Raw genomic sequence first — 14,893 nt, 5'->3', positions numbered from 1 at the left:
GAGGGTGATCATGTGTTCTTGAAGGTCTCGCCCATGAAGGGTGTGGTGAGATTTGGCAAGAAAGGAAAGTTATCACCAAGGTTTGTCGGACCTTTTGAAATTCTGGAAAGGGTAGGAGAGTTGGCTTATGGGCTTGCCTTACCTCCTACTATGTCTGGTGTGCATAATGTTTTCCATGTGTCTATGTTGAGGAAGTATGTTCAGGACGAGTCACATGTGATTGATTATGGTACGATTGAGGTGCATGCGGATACGACCTTTGTTGTTGAACCTGTTCGAATTTTGGATAGGTCAACAAAGCAACTTCGAAGGAAAGAAGTTGACTTGGTCAAGGTATTGTGGAGTCACCATGACGAGGGTGATGCTTCTTGGCAATTGGAGTCGGATATGAGAGCGAAGTACCCACAGTTGTTTGTTGATGAGCAAGCGGGAATTTCGGGACGAAATTCCTTTAAGGAGGGTAGACTGTGATGACCTGGATTTTCATTTTGTAATTTTGGTAATTAATAATGGACTGGTTGTACGAATAATTGTTATTAGGCTTTATTCGTAGGTTGTATGTGGAATGGAATGGTTTTCGTACGTATAAATATTTGAATTTCACAGTTTAGGGGGTCGTGTGAAGTTTGACTTTTTATATGTTGGGATTCTCGGAAAACTTCCTTCACGAAAGTTGTAGAGCGCGTCGATACGAGTTCGTGGACATGCGGAACGCGTGAATCGGAGTCCGTATGAGGAAGTTATGGCTATTGGAAGAAGTTTCCGTTTTAGTATATAAAGGAAAAATCAGAAAATACATTCATTTCCTCATTTTCCTTTTCCGGAAGCCACTCCCTCTCTCTCTCTTCTCTCTCGTCCGCTCCCTCAGTATCGAAGAAAACCGCCTGACCCGACCCGAACCCGGCCGATCCGACCCGACTTTTCCGGCCAACTGCGGCGGTCTCCGGCCTTGAAACTTGGTCAGCAGGGTCGCCTCCTCCGTCTGGTCATCCCTCTGGTGTTCTCTTACGGCGATTCTCCGTCTCGGTGGCAGTTCAAGGCGGTGCAGACTGGAGAAATCGGACCCGGCCGGAAAACACAGTTCCGACGTCGACACGGCTTCGATTTTTCTTGGTTGAACTCAGAACTTCCTCGCCGATCGATCCTTGGTGGTTGTTTGGATCGATTCACGTGAAAATTCGATCAACTCAGTTGGGATTACTGTTCACGGCTTGTGAGGTAGTTTTCGATCTCTTAAGCTTGTTTTCTGACTTCGATCCAGTTATGAAAGTTCACAAGCATGCTTAGATGAAGCTTTTTGATGTTGGGAGTTTTGTGAAATAATGAGCTTTTGGCCGGCGGCGGTGCACCACCGTCTGTGGTGGCGTTCCGGCGGCGTTCCGGCCACTTAAGGAACTGTTTCTGGTATTATATGTCTTCTACTCGTCGATACGAGCGTTTCGATATATAATATGCAAATTTTGGAGTTCGTATGAAATTGTTATGATTTTTACAGTTTCATACCGATCGATTTATTCGATCCGTGAGGATTCGAGCGTCCGATCGACTTGTGGTTTGGTCACATCGATCGTGGGCGTATTCCGGAGACCTTGGGAGGTCTCGGATGTGGTTTTGCCTCGATTGGCGCCACTTTGAGGGTTTTAGTTCAAAACAGAGGGTTTTCGAACTTAAATCAAATGTAAATCGTCACTAAATTGGAAACGTATGTGAATAGGTGCTTGACGAAGTACAGTGGACGATTATTTGTGAATTGCCGGCTTTGTGTTTGGTTGAAGACGCAGCAGGAGTTTCGAGGTGAGTAAATCTCACAAGGACCTTTATGAACAGAAGTACCATTATTGTTTTGGCGTTAATTATTTAACTGCAAACTATAGTTGGTATTAGTAGGCATTCCTGAGCGAATGACTACATATATATATTTAGATGAAATATATATATCCTTGTGAATGATTGTGATGAATAAGAATATGCATGATGGTGTTCATATTATTGTTAAATGCAACTTTTCAGGAAACGATATTATAGAAAAAGATGTTTTCTATTGTTTGAAAAGTATTGAGATTGATATTATATTTTGAGTCAAGCGTGACTCATTTTAGATGTATTGGTCTTTGTACCAAGGGTCACAGATGGTGAGCAAGGATTAGGAAAGCCGAAGCTAGGTGCTTGTAACGTTTTTAGGTCAGATGCGACTTACTTAACGTTGACCTTAAGACCAGATAGGGTCTAAGAAGATCTTACGTCACAGATGGTGATAGATCATAGATAGTAACAGGTTGCAGATGGTAACCTTGATGTTTAACTTCATGACCAGATGGGGTCTGCAGATCATGAGTCACAGATGGTGATAGATGGTGATCAATGGTTGAGCTGAGACCAGATGGGGTCTAATGATTATAGGTCACAGATGGTGACAGGTTGCAGATGGCGACCTTGATGTTGATTTCCTGACTAGACGGGGTCTGAAATCATATGTCTCAGATGGCGACAGATCACAGATGGTGATCAAGGCAGGAATTAGGTAATCACGTCCTGGTTAGGACGAGTGATTACAATTTCAATAGAGTTCTAGTTATCTGCCATGATAGCTTATGGGAGTAACGGTCGAGGTTGCTTGAGACTCATAGGTATGCAGCTTAAAGGAGAGTTTCGATGGCATTCTTCTTTAATTGTCTAGATGGGACTTGAATTGCTACTTGATGGTTAAGTTAGCAAATAGGGCATGGTCATAGTGGTGACTCATGTTGTCTTTTCTGTGGAAAGGATATAGAATGTTAGAAGGATTCATGGCTGCATGTTTCCTTAAGTAGATTGATGTTCATGAGTTACTCATACGAGCTTGAAGAAGCTTACCGGGTTTGTTGTTTGGCAACCCCGGTGCACCATTGTATATGGTGTAGGGGCTAATCCTGCAGGTCAGGAAAATCGTGGCTGAAGCTGAAGGAGCTTGTTGGCAGCAGAACGGGTAGGAAGCAATTTTTTTGTTGGCTTTGCCAATATATGACTTCCGCTATGCAGTAAGCTCTGAGGAGCATTTACGTTTTATTGTGATGACAATTAAATTCGTAAATTTGTATAATATATAACTCTGTGGAGCGAGTGTATGTTATCTTGGATGATTCAGTGTATCAGTAAGTACTTGTTTTATGGGAAAGATGTTCCAGGTATTTGTATTGATGACTGAATATTCACGCATGTATAATTATGGGATTATATATATCGATTTTTATTGTTGGAAAAAAAAATCAGGGGCGTGACATATACATTCTAATCTTATCTAATCCTAGATGACAATAGACATACATACAAATGTACAGATCTTTATCTAAGGAAAACAAATAGCACAGCATTCATTAAGTAATGTATAGGGGAACCCTCCACCTACAGTAGGACTTTCATGATCAGATAGCACTGGAAGTCTGGAACCACCTAAATGTAGTTTATCTATAAAACTGAAAAAGTTACCAAAAAGGTCAATTACAAAACTCAAATCATTGTACAAAACGACAAGTTTAGTAGTAGTCACCTAGAGGAGCATCATGAGCTTGGAACTTGTATATAGACTGATGACGAAGAGGAAACACCTGAAGAAACTCAAGCTGCTGCTTAGCATGTCTTTTTAGTTTTTAATACACATGAAGCTAAAATTGATGCGTAGAAGTACCTGCATTACAATAGTTTCAGAAAATCAACAATATGACTAGAGCAGAAAATTCAGTCTTCAATCAAAAGACCTATACCAGAAAATCAACAATATTGTTGTAGATAGCTGTCCAATCTTGTCAAGATTGCATAATATCAATTAACAGAGAAGAAATATATGCTTTACCACTCAATTCAACTAAGAAGAGAACTTATATTACTGCATTTTCTTTATGGGGTAGACAAAATCAAATTCCCACATGTATATAAATGAATTTGAATCACACACACGGAGACAGTAAGCAAATTATTAGTGTAAAAGCTTACAAGATCAATTGTTTGGAAACACAAGCAAAAGTTAGAACGTAATAAGTAAAGGGCATGGCACCAAAAACCTTCTAGCCTTTTCATAGAAAGTTCTCAATTGCATAAATACCATACCACGGTATTATTGATTCCATTTTCTAAGCTATAAACTTATTTGAAACTCAACCCACATATCACCTATACCATAATAACTAAGACAGATTTTCTTAAGGCAAATCATGAATTTTGGCAGAGGCAAAAGAAAGAAGCAAAACAAAGTTCCATTTGGAACTATGTGATTTTCCCTTGTAGAGCAGTCATATTTTGAAATGCAATCTCTATGATCCCAAACTTAGGACTTAAGCAAAAGTAATTACCATGTATAATCCCGGTAGTTAATGTACTTTATTGGCCTTTTGATCTTTCTTTTGCTAGTCCTCAACCTGATATCAAAAATTTTACATTAGTGCAACTGAGCAATATAACACTACTATTAATCGATTAAATTACAAAACAAACTACATAGCAGCATCCTAATAAAAAACTTAATAGATGCAACCACATATGGATGTCCACATCAAAACAAACAAGCATCTAAATCATGCAGAACCACGCAACATTCCTTACTTGTAGAGTAAACCAATAAGCCACAATCAAAATACAAACATTCCTTACTTTACATGTTAAAAACTTTAACATTTAAACATGCCAGCAGCTACTAGCAACTTAAGTTGAGCATGTGTTCTGCCAAGTAAAAAAAAAAAAATTGATTAAATAAAGAACAGAAAAGCTACCTTTACTTCAACTGCATCAATATGTTTTCCATGGTGAAATCCCGCTGCCAATTTGCCAGCATTCCAAACTTCTTTGAATCAACCTGTTCCCAAACACTTCATTAAATAACAAGAACCGCAAATACAAAATTCTTGAATAGTGAGAGGAAAACCACTCATACATATTTGTAGAAGAAATCACTGCAACAAGATGGAAATATGACAATGGCTCAACGAAACAAAGTACAACTCAGAATTTTATATTTCAATAAGAGATTACACCTATATGAAAGCAAGTTTCTGACAGTCTGATTTCCTAATTCTTAGGACATATGATCATATTGATAGTGATAAGTCTTGATTAATTTCCCAATAACATTGAAATCATATCCTCAACCAGTATCCAGTATAAGGATTGGGATAATCACATATGAAAACAGGGAACAGAAATTAAAACCAGGAGCAAAGCCAATAATTGTCAAAACCAAGCAGTTGAATAACATCCTAAAATGCAGGTTATGAGACAACATTACCACTCCAGTTTCATGATTGACACAAGTCATCTTGATGCGTGTATGAAATCGTACACTTGGTGGCTTCTCTGGATAATCTTTGTCATAGAACAGTTTTAGTTGATATATGCACCCTTCATGAACAGTCTGAAACAAATTCAACGAGCAAACCATGAGCATTTTCCGTTCGAGATCTATCAACTTCCTCAAAACAATGCATAATTAATTGCAAGCAACAACTCTCGCAGTGAGAAACTCCAAAATGAAAATATTATAAAAAGTGCATTCACTTCAAGCAAGCTGTGATAAAATGCAATATCAAACGAAACTGGACTACATAACCACCTCAAAATATGCACCACAAAAAGAGAATCGACAGAAAATTTGGCACATTACTGCAATGTCAGTAAATTAAAGTTCCCGAGAAATGAAAGATCCATGCTTTGTTCACCCACCACAATAATAGGAATTGGACGAGCACAAACAAAGTCCAACAAAATCCAAAGATACTTACATCGGAGCAGCATTTTCTATATTTATTCATTCCAAGGAGAAGATCAGGGAGCCAAAATTGGTTTCTTTTTTAGTAATACTATAAAGAAGATTTTGAACCTTGAAGTTAGACCAACATCAGTTATGTGTAAGGTGTACTTAACTAGAGCCAAGGAAAAAAGAAACTAAACAATACCCAATTTCGATCAAATGTGGAGTAAAGGTCGAGCACCAACTTGAAGACAAAAAAAGCTTCAAAACATACAATCCCCCTAGTGGTAGAGTAAGATTAAGATCTGCTGTGGCGCACTCTGTACCGCTCAATATACTTGCTTGAAACGTTGCTTAAGTTTAAGGCAGGATCTCAACCTGTTCTGGTGGTTTTATGCCCGTATATCTAAGAATATCATGCCATGGTGAAAAATTGCATGCCAAAATCCTATGTCATTATAAACTTAGAATATCTACTGTAACTATGACAACCGAAAGTGTAGGCCAAGGATTTGATTGAATATATCCTGGAAAGGAAACCGACCACTGGGAATTAAGAAGTAATGGTTGTTTTGAAATACAAAAACAGTTCATACGAGCAATTTACTCACTACCCAACACCAAATTTCATTCAACGAACCCTAATGTGAAAACTTTAGCAAGCAAAACTTAATCAATAAGCTAAGACCATAACAGAATAGTTAAGACTGTCCCCACAACATATAGAGTTAGGAAACAAGTTTTACCACACAACGTAGTACCGTAAGCAGAAGAGGACCCAATACCATGTACTACATGTAGCTAAAATGCTAAATCATTCTGCACTCGATTTAAAGAGTATTAGAAACAATACAGCAATGACAGAAATAGAGATAGGGGTAGGCACAAGAAAGAACTTGCCTTGAATATTTGAAGAAGTAGAAAAGCCCCCAAAGAATTACTAGCACCATCACCCTTTTCCATCTGAGGTTGAAACATAGAGTTTGCTGAAAAGAAACACAAGTTTAGCTCCCATTCTAGTCAGAAGTGTACAGAAAAAACAGAACCATACACCAGTACTACTTCCTCACCAACAATGACTTCTCTTCTCTGGGATTTAGAAGTTGATATACCAAATCCATATAATACAACTCGATTTACATGTAAACGAAGAAGAATATATAGATTTAGACCAGATTCATACCTTGCAAGCACTCACAGTTCTCCGACTCTTTGCGCAGCACATTGAGAACCGAATCTATCAAGTCAGCCCTCTCGGTGTAGTGACCTTTCGTCAAATTGTTTCTAGCACCAGACTAACCGAAGACGAAGTTATCAGGAGGGAAGATCTGACCGTAGAAACTAGATCTGAAGCTGGCCATGGTCCCAAGCTCTAGATCCATGAGGACAACGCGTGGAACATACCTCCAGCCGCTGGCTTCATTGTAGCATAAGTTAGCCCTCTTAAGCAGCAGCTTGGCGTCGTTGGTGTATCATTCGTGGGATGGATGTCATGCTCGATGCGTCTTCTGAGAGAGAGAGAGAGAGAGAGAGAGAGAGAGAGAGAGAGAGAGCTGTTGTTCTGAGGGGTAGAAACTAGAAGACAATCTCATTTTTCCTCCTTTTAAGTTTCAGCTGTTTTGGGCCCAACGTCATTAAATGGGTTTCATGACACTCAAAGTAACAAAACGTCCTTAAAATAAAAAACGGGGTGTCCAGATATGCGTTTTGTGTGGTAGTGATAACAGCTATATGTAACACTGTACTTATAGAAAATTGTCATTCGTATAAGGGAATGTATTCATAATCTCATGTCTTTAGAAATAGACATTGTGTCATAGTGATTTATCTTCACTTCAATAAATATCCTTTTGTAACTTGTAGGGTTAAAGGTCTAAGTATTTCATCACGTTTCAAATATTCAATTTCATTGGAATTGCCTCTTTCCAATTTGGCCAGTAATATACTTTGTCGACATTCATGGTGAAACGTGGTATAGCGTTCATACAGCCCTTAAAGATTTTTGGTAGCTACCAAATGTAAAGTATCATCATGATCAACAATCATAGATCCCACACATTCTTATATGCATGCATTAGCTATAATAAGCTTATTGATATTAGGTACTCATGCCACTTCTGGGGCATATATTGTCACTTCTAGGACAATCATCGGTCATAGATGAATTATGTTAAGAATATGGATCTTTTTACTTATAATCTCATGTAGAGAGTTATAGGGCTTGTATGAACTTCCCTCTTTGGAAGCTTATAACTTTAGACCTAGTGGATACATTCCACATAAATTCACGCCGTTATTTAAATGACAGTAGTCTTTCCTCCTCCTAACGGCGGGAAGACTATCTTATTTTGACCATGCTCAAAAGATGCGTTCACAAATCTATCACTTTCATTGGAGTGAAGATGCTTATTGGTTGGTGGTGAACCCAAACCAAGATTTAGGTCAAAACATGCTTTATTCATTAGCATCAACCATATCGATTTATTATTGTATCACTAAGATACCATTTCCTAATGGCGTACCTACATCCTCTGTATGTGTAGCCATATTAGGAGCTGTGATATTGTTTAATGAAATTCTCTTCAGGAGAACCATGTCAATTGGATACACTTGCATCCCACAAATCAAATGGAGTCTACATTGTTTGTATTAATATGGTCGGTCTAAAGGACTTTAACCCAAGCAGATGCATTTGCATTTAACATATAATTTTGTCACTTTCTTTTATCAATTCACTAGTTTTGATATTTCTCGAAGTCAAAATGAGACGGTGGATAAATATCTCACACCAATTCATATCGTTCTTTTGGAACAATCTTTCTCCCCCTCATGACAGGAGGATTGTCTCATTAAAGTGACAACTAACAAATATGCGGTAAATAAACAATTTACTTGTGAGTAAGATTAGCAGTCATCAAAACTTGTAAGTGATTCCATGCAACATGGCAAAAGAAAGATGATGTAACGAGTTATGCCATAATAGTGTATTTGGTTCAATGAACTTTTAGTTCATGACATTATATGCTTCAATTTACTGTAGAAATTTGATACAGTATATATCTGATGGCATAAAGTCTTCTCCAACCATATAGGAGGCAATTAATGCAACAATATTTCAAATTTGGTAACATGATAGTAGCTCATTCGGAGACATAGATCAAGATCTATAACTCTTGATATGGGTGTTACCTTAGCTTCAGTAAATATTAATTGTGGAATACTGATAATTGGAATGGACCAACTTCATTTTGAACTGCTAGCCAAAATGATATATTCGAAATTTCCAAGTTGAAAACTATAATCCATAATAATTGAGTGACTTTATCATGTGGAGAACCTCAAGCTCTGTGTCACATATAAATGTATAGTCATAAAGAGGAGGGACTTCAGACCCTCATATAATTGGAGATCCAAGAAACTTGAGGTTTTAATTTTTTTCAATTTATAACAACCTCTTATGTAACATCAAGTTCCTAGATAACCGGAATTTAGTTTCAATAGAAACTCAAGAGGGTACAATAAATCTGTGGAATAACACACAATAGTGCTTTCAAGTTGCTTATTATAAGCAAAAGGCATCAGGCATTGAGATGAATCTCAATGTTCTTATTAGTCAATGAAATTTAATTTGACTAGTGCCATTTTGAAAATGGCTTCATAAACATCCACCATATAGTGTACCATAGGTGACACACGCCCAATTTTTAATTTTCTTACATGTGTGGATGTTAGGATAATATTTACCTTGACTCCTGATTTCTCTCTAGCCATGATCCACTTCTAGTGGTATTTCATGGTGTAGTCATGTCAATCGGCTTTCTTGCTATACAATGAGATCCATGAGACAGAGATATTATACATCTCTGGTAATATTGGAGGCACAGAATGCAAAGAGACAATAATGTGTGCTCTTCTGGAGCCATCAATTAGATATGTAAGATCTGAGATAATTGTTATATTAGTCTCATAAGCATAAGCCTTAGTAATGTTTTCTGGACACCATGGATAAAATCGCATTGCCTGAAAGTCACTCAAAACATAAAGTTTGAAGATGATACAAATCAAATTTGCAAGAATTGAACAGTGGATCTCATAGGATATACACGAAACTTCTGGTTCGTGTTATACAAGTAAAACATGACGTTCAATTAATGGATTGTTCTTTGATGTAGATTAATAACATCAAATGCATTTTGAACTTCTGGCCAAAATGATTATTCAAAATATCGAGTTTAAACTTAATGACCATAACTTATGCGTGAAGGACTTTAGATGGTCATCTAGTTAGTTTGATCATTGAGGAACTTCAAGTCCTCATGTAATTAAGGATCAAGGAACTACAAGTTCTGATCTCTTTTAATTACAAAATCCACTATCACAAATTTGGGGTATACTCATACTCATTCGTCATAAACCAACGGTTAAATATCTGCTTACTTTTAAATTGGTGTCAATATAATTCCCTCAAAACTTCAGGTTTGGGGTTGACCGAGATTAAAACTCTTTGATAAATTGTCCATATATCCACTCGAAACTTAAGGCTCGAGTCTGCACAATTAGAACTTCAGGTTCTAAGGTGGAATGCTTTAAGCAGACATAAAGAAGAATGTATCAATCGACATATGAAAATTTACTCGAAACTTCTAGTTCGAGTTGACATAAAGTCAAATAAACTATGAATGAATTATATGTGTAATCAAAGCTTCAAGGTCAAATATTTTTTCTATGAACTGCAAGTTCTAAGATTTCGTAATTTGAAATTCGGGTTCAAATAAATTTGGTGCTCGAAACTTCAGGCTCGAGGTGACTAAAGTGAATCTTCAAGTTCACTTTTAACTAATTTATATTTTATACTCAAAGCTTTGGGTTTGAGTTTTACTATTAGAACTTCAAGTTCTGCTATGAAATTTTGAACTTCTGGTTCAAAAATATTACACTCAAAATTCATATCTTCGAAGTATAGAACTGCTGGTCCATATGAGTAACAAAAAAAATTAATTTAAAACATAAGTACTATAATGAAAGTACATAACAAAATAGCAAACTTGCAGGGAAAAAAATAGATATATTCCAATATTTTACAGTGGAAACTTCTAGTTCCTTGAATGAAGAAAATACACAGAACTTCTGGTCTGCTTAACTTCACAAATATGATAATCTTGTTTCTCTCCTCTAATTGCACAAGAACATAATCTCAAAATAAGGTAAGGAACTTCAAATTCACATTGTCATGCGGAGAAGGAAACCCCAATACCCAAACATTTTGAGGAACTTTTGGCCCTCTTATAATTATTAGGGATAAAAAATATGTGAGTTCATATGCTCGATTATATAACTCTGAGGATCTTCTGGCCCTCGTAATTGCATAAGTTCTGAAGAGCTTTATGTCACAATTTTCCATTTTACATTTCATGACCCTAGAGGAACTTCAAGTCCCCATATGATCATGGATCAAGCAACATGCGATTTTGATCATTGTATAACTCTGAAGAACTTCTGGTCCTTGTTAATTGTATAAGCTCTGAGAAACTTCATGTAGCAATTTTGATTATGTAACTCTCGAGGAACTTCAAGTCCTCTACAATTCAATCAAGAGACTTCATGTCTCGATCCATGATTCTAAAATTTACAACTGGATGTAAACGTGTGTTTAATCTCAATTCATAAAATTGAAATATATCATGAAATTAATAAATTGAATCCAAATGGTCAAATAGACAGAAACATACCTGGATATATAGGTTATATGCTTACCAATTTATAAGTGAAAAGCCGTTGATGAGAACTTGAGATAGCTATGGAAATAATACTGATGGAATCTGCTAACTCGTATATGTCATATGATATTGATAAAACATAATTGACCAAGTATGCTACCCATGTTAAATGGAATGGAATCCTTTGCTTTGATGTTGTTACTATATACAAGAGTGCAGAACATTCTAACGAAAAACTAGAGTCACAATACAATATTAATTAATTGATGCATGTTTCTATATGCTAAAGATGAAACCAAACATGAAACAGAGATGTTGGTTTTGGTTTAGAAGAAGCAAAACTAAGAGCAGAGAGGCACAATCCAATGAAAAACATGGGGTCGAACACGTTTTCTTGAAGTAGATAACTACCAAGTATTTATCCCCACATATATAAAATAAGAACCAACAAACAATTCAAAGCAATTTAGCAAATCGAAAACACCCATTCCGTAACCGAAACCAAGATCACCACCAAACATAAAAAAATTGAAGTATCGTAATTAAAATGATGGGTCTTCTAACCATACTAATTGATCAATATAACATTTACAGATAACATCGACCAAAAGATTACTAGAGATTATAGAAACTCATAGATCAAGAGTTATGGCCAAGCAACAATGTCACCCCATTTGACTCATGGATCATCATAGAACATAAAAATAAAGCAGAGTGAAGCGTGCTGATAACGTGTTATAAATAGAGAGAATATGAAGAGAGAATAGTAGGGAGGAAGTAGAAGTGTTCTCATTCAGTCTCATTAGCCTCCTTTATATAGAGGTAGGGTTTACATCAAAGTACATAACTAATGAGTATTTACATAGACATCCACATAGATAATAATATTTACAACAAATGATATTATAATTAAAACATTATTTATCAAGTAATATTTAACTATAATGTATCAACAAATTAAATGATTTATCAACAAATGCATACCTCATCAACCGCATTCGAACCGCTTTTGTATCGATTATGAGCTTGCCTTAATGCACAATGTCACTCAAAGTGTTCTATCCTGAAAAGTTCTCACCTTCCGGACAAAGAGGAAGAGGATCAGCCCTTTCCATTCCAATTTGCGGCAAAGTGTTGATTCACGCGCCTCCATACCTCGGTTTTTTTTTATCTTTTCCCAAAGCCGGATTTTGGCTTACATATTTCCAAGACTTGCACAATTGAACATCTTTCTCATTCGTCCATCTCCTCCCAGATTTGTTATTTTCATCTTCACTTTGATCTCCCCCTTGTCTAGCCACTGGACGTGTGTTTCCCTTTTGTTCGGCCATATTGGATATAAAAAAATTTGGAAGATGAGAGCTAAAGGAAGAGGAGGAAGAACAACTTTGTGTAACTGTGAAATATAATTTTTTGAGTGTGAGATGTAAAATAAAATGTAGGTATTTAAAGAGAAATTTTGGGTTTTTTTTAAGAATTTTTTTGTTTGTTACCGTTACCCTTATAATCATACATCTTAATTATATACCATCAGATCTGCCACGTCTCCTTCCTTGTCACATTTACTATCTCTATGCGACAAATCTGCGATGCAGCATGCATCTAGCGCTATGCGTCAACATGTTGGCCATCACGCACGTCTTCATCGCATCATGCTCCCCACTTATTCCACTTTCATCAGCCACATCCGACTCTGGGCCGAGCTGGCAGACTCCTTCGACTAGGTCAGAATTTTTGTCAAGCCCTTGCCTTTTTTCTTCAACTGGATCAAGGAAAGCCATATTTTGGCTGGTCAAGGAAGGCTCAATGGAAGGATGATTTTGGTGTTTGAAGGTCACCACCTCACCAAATCTAGGTGGAGGCCGATCAAGGAAGGCTAGGTCGACAGGCTCTAATAGGACTATTTTTAGCCCTCTCTACCCCCCTTTAGACCTATAACTCTTTGGACCTTTTGTTATTATAGCCCATAATTTAGAAAAAAAATGGCTAGAGATCTCAATACGATCCTCTTATTGAAGATGGCCTTACTACAATTTTGTTTTGCTTTGTTGGTTTATATTAAAAAAAAAATTATGGTGCATGATTATAGTTGCTACTGCTCTAACATGGGCATTTGTATGATTCTTAGAGTCAATTTTGTTTGGTTTCATATATCTTCTTCTTTATATCAAAATAAGCTTTTGGGTAGTTATCTCACTTTGGTCCTTGAATCTCTAAGGTCCGTAATCAAAGACATTTTTCTTTTACCGATTTTATTGACTATATGGAATCACATACTAGAATCAAGTACCAAGCTTTGTAATTCAAAGTTTGAGACTTTAGTTTTGGACATTCACTGTAACATGATTGCAATATGTGGGATTGTGTTTCCTTCAGTAAAAATGTTTAAACTTCAATTTTATTGAAACTCTTTTTGTAGGGTTTGGTTTTTGATTTTCAACCTAAAATAACTTGGATTACCCGGTGATGGTTTGTGAGTTTGGCAGCAGCAGATTCATTGATCATTTATCATTGTTCTATGTAGGAAATATGAATTAGCTTAGATCAATCAATTATAATTTTTTTGGCAGTGTTTTTATTTTCATTGTTAATTTTAATACCAATCTAAGTCTTTATTGATTTTTTGTTGGCTATAGGTACATTAATTCTTGCGGGAAGTATTGTATTCTACATATTTATGCAATTCTCTCTATTCTCTTCTAGCTCAGTGATGATTGTTATCCAAATTTTTCTTTTGAATGATGAATTCTTATATTTCTTGCTATACAGTCGATAGGTACATTATGATTATGATTTAAAGAAGTAAGCTTTTTCAAACTTGGAAACCAAGTGGTATTACTTACTTCTACAATTGAAGTCCTTGAATCACATCTAAATTGTTTGCAGGTTGCCTGAAAAATCCCTCGATTATCTACCATAATGCTATTGGCTTCTTTCCCATAGTAGGCCTAACTACCTAGACTTCAATGGTGCATGGTATGATAGTTAGCATTCCCATTCTTTCAAGCTATTGAATAATTTTGGTTTATTCTTTATTGTTGATATAATATCTAAGTACTTGGTTTTATCAACCACATGTATGTAGGTTATTCAACTATGGTGACATAGGCATTCTTCTCCTTCAAGCTAGAGATCTCGAACCCTAGAAAATCCTGTAGTGGCTTACAATTTGTATTACATGATTTTGATCATACCAGTAGGTTGTAGATCGATTTCTAAAAAATTAATGATGCTGCCATGAACTAAAAAAGAATTCCCAGCCATATATTATATTGATGTTCGCTGGTTGGTAGTTGGAAGACTTTTAGTATCTAAAAATTTTCTTATCACTTGATTTCACATATTCCTCACTTCATTTAAACAGATCTTATTTATCTTTGTTAACCAAACCATACTCACCTACAGCATCTACAACTCAGTAATCTTGACATATAAATTCTGCCCCGGAGCATCGCGTGTG

General features: G+C 36.3%; 1 long non-coding RNA gene across 2 annotated transcripts in view; it reads right to left on the bottom strand.

Annotated features, from left to right (window-relative positions):
* Positions 1–3,271: 3,271 nt before the first annotated feature.
* LOC112200553 overlaps positions 3,272–14,893 on the bottom strand; it is a 31,831-nt gene continuing 20,209 nt past the window's right edge. For both annotated transcript variants that reach the window (XR_002936363.2, XR_005810418.1), the window contains 3 exons: positions 4,326–4,391; positions 3,527–3,664; positions 3,272–3,452 (listed from right to left, as the gene is read on the bottom strand). This is a non-coding gene — a long non-coding RNA (uncharacterized LOC112200553). The remainder of the gene's footprint in view (positions 3,453–3,526; positions 3,665–4,325; positions 4,392–14,893) is intronic.

The sequence above is a fragment of the Rosa chinensis genome, chromosome 4, assembly GCF_002994745.2.
Source record: "Rosa chinensis cultivar Old Blush chromosome 4, RchiOBHm-V2, whole genome shotgun sequence".
Lineage (NCBI taxonomy): Eukaryota > Viridiplantae > Streptophyta > Magnoliopsida > Rosales > Rosaceae > Rosa > Rosa chinensis.
This window is presented reverse-complemented; position numbering and strand designations above follow the sequence as displayed.